Here is a 9,688-nt window from a genome sequence, read left to right on the forward strand (position 1 = left end):
AATGTTTCTGTGTACTCTAGGTTGGAGGTCAGATGGTGACCTCCAACCTGACTGTCATAGGCAGGTCATGGTCGACCCATTCTTACCTTTAATATGCCAGTCTCCTATTGTGACCTTTTAGTCACCCCCTATGAGGTCTCCCCTAAGGTTCACATTTCCTGAATGTTTTCAAACGTTTCAGCTGTTCATCGCACAGAAAATTGTCACAATATTATTACAACGTTGTGCTAAAGTAACAATAGTTAAACAACGTTGTGGTTGTTATGTGTTTGTTGGTCACATGCTCCATGTTCAGAGTGAGAGAGAGAGAGAGAGAGAGAGAGAGAGAGAGAGAGAGAGAGAGAGAGAGAGAGAGAGAGAGAGAGAGAGAGAGAGAGAGAGAGAGAGAGAGAGAGAGAGAGAGAGAGAGAGAGAGAGAGAGAGAGGGAGAGAGAGAGAGAGAGAGAGAGAGAGAGAGAGAGAGAGAGAGAGAGAGAGAGAGAAATAGAGAGAGAGAGAGAGAGAGAGAGAGAGAGAGAGAGAGAGAGAGAGAGAGAGAGAGAGAGAGAGAGAGAGAGAGAGAGAGAGAGAGAGAGGGAGAGAGAGAGAGGGAGAGAGGGAGAGAGAGGGAGGGAGGGAGGGAGGGAGGGAGAGAGAGAGAGAGAGAGAGAGAGAGAGAGAGAGAGAGAGAGAGAGAGAGAGAGAGAGAGAGAGAGAGAGAGAGAGAGAGAGAGAGAGAGGGAGGGAGGGAGGGAGGGAGGGAGGGAGGGAGGGAGGGAGGGAGGGAGAGAGAGAGAGAGAGAGAGAGAGAGAGAGAGAGAGAGAGAGAGAGAGAGAGAGAGAGAGAGAGAGAGAGAGAGAGAGAGAGAGAGAGAGAGAGAGAGAGAGAGAGAGAGAGAGAGGGAGAGAGAGAGAGGGAGAGAGGGAGAGAGAGGGAGGGAGGGAGGGAGGGAGAGAGAGAGAGAGAGAGAGAGAGAGAGAGAGAGAGAGAGAGAGAGAGAGAGAGAGAGAGAGAGAGAGAGAGAGAGAGAGAGAGAGAGAGAGAGAGAGAGAGAGAGAGAGAGAGAGAGAGAGAGAGAGAGAGAGAGAGAGAGAGGGAGAGAGATAGAGAGGGAGAGGGAGAGAGATAGAGAGGGAGAGAGAGAGTAGGGGAAGGACAAGGAATAAATCGGTAAGGTAGGAGGTAGAAGGGTAGAGGAAAAGTGGGGAGAACGAGTGGAGGAGAGTGTGAAGGGGAAGAGAAGGCAAGGGGTCCGGGAAAAATAAAGGGTAGGGAAGGGAGTGGGCATGAGAGGGGGTAGATGAGGGAAGAGGTGGGGGGAAAATGGGAAAAGTTGGAATTGAGGGTGGAAAATTGTATAGAGAGGAGAGAGATGGAAAGAAAAGGTGATGGGAGTGGGGATGTATTAAAGGGAGGATACCCGGGCATCGCCGGATATATAACCTTGTTATGTTATAAAGTTCATGGATTTCTTACCAAATGGCCTAAATTGCCTAATATCGTTGCTATACCCTTCATTCTCCTTGTTGACATCTGCACCATCTCGGGTGAGGATCTTCACCACGTCGTTGTGACCATTGAAGGCTGCTACCTGAACAGCTGTCCAACCTGTCAAAGAAATATAATGTTATCTGGTATGATTTATCACTACTCAAGATGCTTCTGAAATGATCATACATAGTATTATGAACAATTTGCTAGGTGTGGCCAGGGTGGGATATGAGAGTAAGGGAATGTTCTTATGTGTTCCTGGGAACACTCAGTACTCTAGGCTGAGAGGTGTGGCCAGGGTTGGATATGAAAATAAGGGAATGTTCTTATGTGTTCTTGGGAACAAAGTCGTTATAAGTTTGGTATTGTCATTCTTATCTTTAGTGTAGTCTCGTGTTGTTAATATATTTATTTTATTTATGTGTCTAGTACAGTTACTGAGCATACACTGAGGGTGTAAAGTGTGAAGACAACAACAGGGATGGAGTCCAGGGATTCTTACCTCATATACCTCAGGAAACTCCATCTGTAATTCAATACTAACTCAAACTGTAATTCAATACCCAGTTACAATTAATAGTAGCCACTGAGTGCTGTTTATCTAGTCATGTTAAATTCTAGTTGTTTCTAAGCATTACAATAGTTCCATTTTCAATCAGGAGCAAAAATCATTGAGAATCTTTATTTTCACTAATTTTTATGTAATAATAGTCACACATATAAGCTGCTGCCTGGATGCCTCTATTATAACAGTATCCGATAAATTGCTGAGGATGTAATAGTTAATGATTCAAAACGACTAAAGAAAATCAGTTATCATTTATAGTGACTGCACGACCTACATGTTCATAAAAGGCCTTACGTTCAACAATGCCATTAGTCTAAACGATAAATTAATATTTATATATTAATGAGACGGAGAAACTTTTGAAAACATTTGGTAACGTTTATTTACCCAGAATCATTGGCATAGTTTGAACGAACTCAACACCTGACGCAGCCTCTGTAAGAACTGCTCTACACCTGAAGCAGCCTGTGTAAGAACTGCTCTACACCTGAAGCAGCCTGTGTAAGAACTTCTCTACACCTGAAGCAGCCTGTGTAAGAACTGCTCTACACCTGAAGCAGCCTGTGTAAGAACTGCTCTACACCTGAAGCAGCCTGTGTAAGAACTGCTCTACACCTGAAGCAGCCTGTGTAAGAACTGCTCTACACCTGAAGCAGCCTGTGTAAGAACTGTTCTACACCTGAAGCAGCCTGTGTAAGAACTGCTCTACACCTGAAGCAGCCTGTGTAAGAACAGCTCTACACCTGAAGCAGCCTGTGTAAGAATTGTTCTACACCTGAAGCAGCCTCTGTAAGAATTGTCTTCAACTGAAGCAGCCTGTGTAAGAACTGCTCTACACCTGAAGCAGCCTGTGTAAGAATTGTTCTACACCTGAAGCAGCCTCTGTAAGAATTGTCTACACCTGAAGCAGCCTGTGAAAGAATTGTTCTACACCTGAAGCAGCCTGTGTAAGAATTGTTCTACACCTTAAGCAGCCTGTGTAAGAATTGTTCTACACCTAAAGCAGCCTGTGTAAGAATTGTTCTACACCTGAAGCAGCCTGTGTAAGAATTGTTCTACACCTGAAGCAGCCTGTGTAAGAATTGTTCTACACCTGAAGCAGCCTGTGTAAGAATTGTTCTACACCTGAAGCAGCCTGTGTAAGAATTGTTCTACACCTGAAGCAGCCTCTGTAAGAATTGTCTTCAACTGAAGCAGCCTGTGTAAGAACTGCTCTACACCTGAAGCAGCCTGTGTAAGAATTGTTCTACACCTGAAGCAGCCTGTGTAAGAATTGTTCTACACCTGAAGCAGCCTCTGTAAGAATTGTCTTCAACTGAAGCAGCCTGTGTAAGAACTGCTCTACACCTGAAGCAGCCTGTGTAAGAATTGTTCTACACCTGAAGCAGCCTCTGTAAGAATTGTCTACACCTGAAGCAGCCTGTGTAAGAATTGTTCTACACCTGAAGCAGCCTGTGTAAGAATTGTTCTACACCTGAAGCAGCCTGTGTAAGAACTGTTCTTCACCTTAAGCAGCCTGTGTAAGAATTGTTCTACACCTGAAGCAGCCTGTGTAAGAATTGTTCTACACCTGAAGCAACCTGTGTAAGAATTGTTCTACACCTGAAGCAGCCTGTGTAAGAATTGTTCTACACCTGAAGCAGCCTGTGTAAGAATTGTTCTACACCTGAAGCAGCCTGTGTAAGAATTGTTTACACCTGAAGCAGCCTGCGATGTCTGTGAAAATAGTAACATTATTGGTAATATTTACATGAAAACTGGTAAAGGAAAATATGTGAACCTAATAACGATCCTACACACTCATTTCTTAGATATAGATTATATGTTTATTGCATTAGGTGATAACAAAAGCATCAATTACTAATATGGATCTACTTCAAGCTTCCTGCTGCTTATTTTGGAAAAGATGAAATGATATATAATCAAATAGCTGATATATGTAACACGAACGAATCAGTCTTAATTGGTGACGTAAATCTGCCTACACCAAACTGGGGAGATCCAATATCTAATAGCTATGGACAAAGTTTGTTCACAAATTTATATTAAATCGCACTGTGTTAATTGGTTAATAATATAACGTGGGCCTCAAATGTCCTGGACATAATTTTATCTTCTAATAAAGATTCTATAAATAATGTACAAGTGGACAAAGAATTCAGTTCTACTGATCATCATTGTTTCATCCTGTTTAACATGAAATAAATCCACAAATTATGAGGAAATACAACATTTGTAAAAAGCTGATTTAAAAAGTGACAAAAGTTATGCTTCCCGAGCAGGAATTATATCACCATAGAATAAACACAAACGAGGCCAGGACCAAGTTAAGCAGTGCATCAATCAAAACTCAAATTGAATTACAATCATTGTGTCATCATGGTATAGTGTATGTCATCATGCTGACACATGTTATCATGTCTCAGCATGATCACATGTGGCTACTGCAGGTGTGTTGCAGTCCATCAGTGAGGCACATGTGGCTGCTGCAGGTGTGTTGCAGTCCATCAGTGAGGCACATGTGGCTGCTGCAGGTGTGTTGCAGACCATCAGTGAGGCACATGTGGCTCCTGCAGATGTGTTGCAGACCATCAGTGAGGCACATGTGGCTGCTGCAGGTGTGTTGCAGACCATCAGTGAGGCACATGTGGCTGCTGCAGCTGTGTCGCAGTCCATCAGTGAGGCACATGTGGCTGTTGCAGACCATCAGTGAGGCACATGTGGCTGCTGCAGGTGTGTCGCAGTCCATCAGTGAGGCACATGTGGCTGCTGCAGGTGTGTTGCAGACCATCAGTGAGGCATATTTGGCTGCTGCAGGTGTGTCGCAGTCCATCAGTGAGGCACATGTGGCTGCTGCAGGTGTGTTGCAGACCATCAGTGAGGCACATGTTGCTGCTGCAGGTGTGTCGCAGTCCATCAGTGAGGCACATGTGGCGGCTGCAGGTGTGTTGCAGACCATCAGTGAGGCACATGTGGCTGCTGCAGGTGTGTAGCAGTCCATCAGTGAGGCACATGTGGCTGCTGCAGGTGTGTTGCAGACCATCAGTGAGGCACATGTGGCTGTTGCAGGTGTGTTGCAGTCCATCAGTGAGGCACATGTGGCTGCTGCAGGTGTGTTGCAGACCATCAGTGAGGCACATGTGGCTGCTGCAGGTGTGTTGCAGACCATCAGTGAGGCACATGTGGCTGCTGCAGGTGTGTTGCAGTCCATCAGTGAGGCACATGTGGCTGCTGCAGGTGTGTTGCAGACCATCAGTTAGGCACATGTTGCTGCTGCAGGTGTGTTGCAGTCCATCAGTGAGGCACATGTGGCTGCTGCAGGTGTGTTGCAGACCATCAGTGAGGCACATGTGGCTGCTGCAGGTGTGTTGCAGTCCATCAGTGAGACACATGTGGCTGCTGCAGGTGTGTTGCAGTCCATCAGTGAGGCACATGTGGCTGCTGCAGGTGTGTTGCAGTCCATCAGTGAGGCACATGTGGCTGCTGCAGGTGTGTTGCAGTCCATCAGTGAGGCACATGTGGCTGCTGCAGGTGTGTTGCAGTCCATCAGTGAGGCACATGTGGCTGCTGCAGGTGTGTTGCAGTCCATCAGTGAGGCACATGTGGCTGCTGCAGGTGTGTTGCAGTCCATCAGTGAGGCATATGTGGCTGCTGCAGGTGTGTTGCAGTCCATCAGTGAGGCACATGTGGCTGCTGCAGGTGTGTTGCAGTCCATCAGTGAGGCATATGTGGCTGCTGCAGGTGTGTTGCAGTCTATCAGTGAGGCACATGTGGCTGCTGCAGGTGTGTTGCAGTCCATCAGTGAGGCACATGTGGCTGCTGCAGGTGTGTTGCAGTCCATCAGTGAGGCACATGTGGCTGCTGCAGGTGTGTTGCAGTCCATCAGTGAGGCACATGTGGCTGCTGCAGCTGTGTCGCAGTCCATCAGTGAGGCACATGTGGCTGCTGCAGGTGTGTTGCAGACCATCAGTGAGGCACATGTGGCTGCTGCAGGTGTGTCGCAGTCCATCAGTGAGGCACATGTGGCTGCTGCAGGTGTGTTGCAGACCATCAGTGAGGCATATGTGGCTGCTGCAGGTGTGTTGCAGACCATCAGTGAGGCACATGTTGCTGCTGCAGGTGTGTCGCAGTCCATCAGTGAGGCACATGTGGCTGCTGCAGGTGTGTTGCAGACCATCAGTGAGGCACATATGGCTGCTGCAGGTGTGTCGCAGTCCATCAGTGAGGCACATGTGGCTGCTGCAGGTGTGTTGCAGACCATCAGTGAGGCACATGTGGCTGCTGCAGGTGTGTTGCAGTCCATCAGTGAGGCACATGTGGCTGCTGCAGGTGTGTTGCAGACCATCAGTGAGGCACATGTGGCTGCTGCAGGTGTGTTGCAGTCCATCAGTGAGGCACATGTGGCTGCTGCAGGTGTGTTGCAGACCATCAGTGAGGCACATGTGGCTGCTGCAGGTGTGTTGCAGTCCATCAGTGAGGCACATGTGGCTGCTGCAGGTGTGTTGCAGACCATCAGTTAGGCACATGTGGCTGCTGCAGGTGTGTTGCAGTCCATCAGTGAGGCACATGTGGCTGCTGCAGGTGTGTTGCAGACCATCAGTGAGGCACATGTGGCTGCTGCAGGTGTGTTGCAGTCCATCAGTGAGACACATGTGGCTGCTGCAGGTGTGTTGCAGTCCATCAGTGAGGCACATGTGGCTGCTGCAGGTGTGTTGCAGTCCATCAGTGAGGCACATGTGGCTGCTGCAGGTGTGTTGCAGTCCATCAGTGAGGCACATGTGGCTGCTGCAGGTGTGTTGCAGACCATCAGTGAGGCACATGTGGCTGCTGCAGGTGTGTTGCTGACCATCAGTGAGGCACATGTGGCTGCTGCAGGTGTGTTGCAGTTCATCAGTGAGACACATGTGGCTGCTGCAGGTGTGTTGCAGTCCATCAGTGAGGCACATGTGGCTGCTGCAGGTGTGTTGCAGACCATCAGTGAGGCACATGTGGCTGCTGCAGGTGTGTTGCAGTCCATCAGTGAGGCACATGTGGCTGCTGCAGGTGTGTTGCAGTCCATCAGTGAGGCACATGTGGCTGCTGCAGGTGTGTTGCAGTCCATCAGTGAGGCACATGTGGCTGCTGCAGGTGTGTTGCAGACCATCAGTGAGGCACATGTGGCTGCTGCAGGTGTGTTGCAGTCCATCAGTGAGGCACATGTGGCTGCTGCAGGTGTGTTGCAGTCCATCAGTGAGGCACATGTGGCTGCTGCAGGTGTGTTGTAGTCCATCAGTGAGGCACAGGTTACTGCAACAGTTGTGTTGCACTCTCCGTGAGGTTTATAGCTTTCCTACAGAGTTTAATATTGTTACCAGCTTTCCCACAGAGTTTATTGATATTACGAGCTTTCCCAGAGAGATTACTTTTGTTATCAGCTTTTCATAAAAGTTTAATGTAGTTAACAGCTTTACCAGACAATTCAATGTTGTTACCTGCTTTCCCAGAGAGTTTAATGTTGTTACAAGCTATCCCAGAGAGTTTACTGTTGTTTCCAAATTTTCCAGTAAGTTTACTATTGCTACCAGCTTTTCCAGAAGGGGTTCCGTTGTTACCAGCTTTCCAAAAGAGTTTAACGTTGTTGTCAGCTTTCCAAGAGCGTTTAATGTTGTTACCATCTATCCCAGACAGTTTAATGATGTTACTAGCAATTCCAGAGAGTTTGATGTTGCCAGCATCTTTCCCAGAGAGTTTAATGAGGTTACCTACTTTTCCAGATAGTTTAATGTTGTTTGCAGCAATCCCAGAAAGTTCACTGTTGTTACCTGCATTTCCAGGAGTTTAATATTGTTACCAGCTTTCCCATAGAGTTTAATGTTGTTACAAGTTTTCCCAGCGATATTAATGTTGTTACCAAAGTCTATTTTTGGTAACACCTTTCCCGAAGAGTTTACTGTTATTACTTGCATTCCCAGAGAGTTTATTGTTGTTAAAATTTACTTCAAAAGTTTAATATTCATACCAGCTTTCGCAGAGAGTTTAATTTGGTTGTGACACCCAGAAAATAGTCATTGATATTCGAATGAATGTTTTAGCTGCTAAAGAAAACAGATTTGAGGTTAAATTCCTATGGAAACCATCACATGTTGGCATCTCAAGGCATGACACTTTTGATATGCTTGCAAAGACAGCCTGCAGAAAACCTGTGGTAGAAACTGATATGGGTGTTTCACTAGCAGTGACAAAGAGAATACTTAAACAAATATCTAATGAAGATCTCACCGACCTAACAAATTCACAAAAATCTGAAAGGTGTAGCATTAAATATTATGATAGATATCGTGAGGAGACATTCACATATGGGACTAATAGAACAAGAACCCGGCAATGTGATGTTATAGTGGCCAGAATACGCCTGGGATATAGACGTATCTGGCAGCTTTCTCAAAAACAAAATGTCGAGTACACAATGAGTCAACTTTGTGAAAGAGAAAACATGCACTCTCTTGAACATTATATTGTAGAATGTCCCATACTGACTGACTTTCGCCCTCCTGGGCTAAGGTATGCTGAACTCTGTAATTACGATATGAGTACTGGAACACTTGATGATATATTGGACTTGTATCCAAGATTGACCATGTAATATACCAATTATACAATGTATAATTATTATGTAACTATATAACCTGAGCTTGTAAAAGCACCTTCATCACCTTCAGTGATTAAGTGCTTAATTGCACAATTTAATTTATCAGCTATCTCACCCTGTCAGAGTAAATGAGACAAATGTATGTGAATGCATGTGTGTGTATATATGTATGTATATGTGCGTGTGTATGTACATGTATGGGTATAAAGTATATATGGAAGCTGATCAGAATTACATTTCACCTTTGTGAATGTACATTAATGACATTATGTAAAAGACACATCAAACACTTTATGTAAGGCATACGTAAATCTGTGTATCTATATATTTACGTATGTAGGTTAGCTTAGCATTTTAAAAGCACCGAATCACCTTCTGTGGTTCAGTGTTCAATAAACCCTTGAACTATATGTTTAACATTTCTCTAACCCTGTCCATGGAGGACAGAAGAAAATGTATATATGCAGGTTAGCATTGTAAATGTGTGGCCACATCTGTGGTAGAAAAAAAAACTGCTTGAGCTCGATCCTGCAATATGCAACACCCCAGAGAGAGAGAGCGCCAACGGCCATACCACGTTGAGAACACCGCTCAATCACCACCGTCCGATCAGCGAAGTTAAGCAACGTTGGGTTTGGTTAGTACTTGGATGGGTGACCGCCTGAGAACACCAAATGCTGTTGGCAATAATGTTAAGGGGAGAGCCGGTCGGCCGAGCGGACAGCACACCGGACTTGTGATCCTGTGGTCCTGGGTTCGATCCCAGGCGCCGGCGAGAAACAATGGGCAGAGTTTCTTTCACCCTATGCCCCTGTTACCTAACAGTAAAATAAAAATAAAATAGATAAAAATCACGGGTGTTAGTCAGCTGTCACGGGCTGCTTCCTGGGGGTGGAGGCCTGGTCGAGGACCGGGCCGCGGGGACACTAAAGCCCCGAAATCATCTCAAGATAACCCCCACCGGGCTTGCCCACCTACACGTGCAAAGTTTTGCGGGACCTCCGGTCGTTACCTCAGTTCT

General features: G+C 46.1%; 1 pseudogene; it reads left to right on the forward strand.

Moving 5' to 3' along the window:
* Positions 1-9,227: 9,227 nt before the first annotated feature.
* On the forward strand, positions 9,228-9,353 carry LOC138353457 (5S ribosomal RNA; annotated as a pseudogene).
* The last annotated feature ends 335 nt before the right edge of the window (positions 9,354-9,688 follow it).

This window comes from Procambarus clarkii, chromosome 57 (assembly GCF_040958095.1).
Source record: "Procambarus clarkii isolate CNS0578487 chromosome 57, FALCON_Pclarkii_2.0, whole genome shotgun sequence".
NCBI lineage: Eukaryota > Metazoa > Arthropoda > Malacostraca > Decapoda > Cambaridae > Procambarus > Procambarus clarkii.